The sequence below is a fragment of the Gigantopelta aegis genome, chromosome 6 (genome assembly GCF_016097555.1).
Source record: "Gigantopelta aegis isolate Gae_Host chromosome 6, Gae_host_genome, whole genome shotgun sequence".
NCBI classification, from domain to species: domain Eukaryota; kingdom Metazoa; phylum Mollusca; class Gastropoda; order Neomphalida; family Peltospiridae; genus Gigantopelta; species Gigantopelta aegis.
The window spans coordinates 55,106,505-55,108,622 of record NC_054704.1 but is presented as its reverse complement, the minus strand read 5'-3'; positions in this window follow the sequence as shown (position 1 = coordinate 55,108,622).

Genomic DNA, 2,118 nt, shown 5'->3' with positions numbered 1-2,118 from the left:
GAATAAGGACTATTAGAAAATTTGTTTCTAATTTCATTATTATTCATACTTACCTAGTGCTAGCACAACAAACTATACCTCCCACCCACCCCTATGAGGCTTTCCCTCGGTGGGTGGACTTTGAACCGAGAATGAAGTTACAGGTAGCCCGTGCAAGGATAGCATTGCGCATATCCGGCAAGGGAGAGAATTCTGCAGTGTGTAGGTATGACTCAGGTTGAATAGCATATTTGTTGTGCTAGCACTAGGTAAGTATGAATAATAATGAAAATTAGAAACAAATTTTCTAATTAATAAGTAAACTGTCACATGGGAAAGCTACTAATTGGGGGGATATATACATGTATTTTTTGCAAATAATAAGTAATAACCGTAACCCCTCCCCCACTAATCTCAGGTATTAGCCCACCATCTTAATTATATCTTGTAAAATTACAGCATCAATGGTATTGCTTTTTTCAATATTAAAGTAAAACAACATCACACTTTTAGCCACCTTTACTTGGTTTTTGACATACCATGTTGTCGGGTTTTTGTTTTTTGTGTGACAGCTCATATAATTTTTCTTCAAGTATTATTAACATTATTTTATTTTAGATTGGTAATTATTCTTCACTACGTTTTGTTTTTCATTTTCAGTTAGTTATGTCCAGTGATAAGATATCTTCATTACAAACCCCCTTGTTGAACCTCGATCTTCAGGTCAAAAATGGTGCCAATAAAAACAAGATGGTCTCTCTTGAACTGGATCAGAAAGATTTAAAGAAGTTGATAGCCTCGTTAGATAATGCAGGAAAGGTAACCGTAATAAGTAATTTGTTAATTAATAGTTATTCGATGTAGAATTATTCATAATTACAATTTATTTTTTTAATAGAAAGTATCAGTGTAAAATATATAGTACCGGTATATGAAACCAGCTACTAATAAATGCCTACAGTGATACTGTTATGTAGTACTGAATGAAATATCTCACTGAATTATCAATATGTACAATCAGCAAAAAAATCTTCTAAATATTTCCTTCTTACTTTTTTTGTCTGCTACTTATTTATCAGTACCTTTTTAATTAGACCTAAAAAGATAAATATATAAAGTTTCTTATGAAAAATTCTCCTTTTTTCCAGGCCCTACAACAGCTAACAACGTGACAGTGAAAGGAGTTGTGTTTTTTCTGGGACAATTGAATATAACATTACATAAAAATCAGCATTGTTGACTGCCAAGATGGTCTCTGTAATCACGTTATAACATGTTTTTCAGCCCTTGTTGATAAAAAAGTACCATCACTTTGTAATACAATTTCCTAGTATGAAACATTGAGTGGTTTCAAATTGACTATAGTAGGTACGGAATGAAACATAGCTTTATTAAACTATGTTGTCAACTAAAATGAAAAAAATAAAGTTTTTACAACATAGAAAAGAAGTTTACAAAAATATGTTTAATTTTAAATATATCCACACTTGACCTTTTTATTAAATTTAGAAAATGGTTTACCCTTTTTCTCTATATGCAGAATTTTTTTATATATGTATGGATTGTCTTAAAATATTATTCCATGCATTAAATGAAAACATGGAGCCGCAAAAAGTGTGCGAATAGCATTTACAGGGTGTTTCACAGACTGTATTTCAAGAGAAATGGAAGAAATAAGTTGACAGATCAATGACTTAATTAATAAATGATTACACACATAACTGAACATTGGTGTTGATTTAATAGTTCTGTATTCATTGCATGGTATTAGTTTTTAATAAGAAAATTATATTACAGTATGCGTATCTGGAAGTTATTTCTGAGGGGTGGGTTGTAGTTCAGTGGTAAAGCATTTGACCAAAGGCCATAGCACTGATGACAGTTGATGGACTGGGTTTTTTTTTATGGTACATCAAAGGCTGTGGTATGTACTGTCCTGTCTATGGAAAGTGCATATAAAAGACCTATTAATGCTTTATCTTTAGGAGTAATCTATGTGAAGGCAGCTGCTTTACAATTTCTCTCCTGACCAAATGTTAATATACCAACATGGTAGACATCACAATTGTAGTTTAAAATATGCCAAGCTGTTATTAAACAAATATTCCTTCCCTTTCTGAATTTACAATCAACTAATAG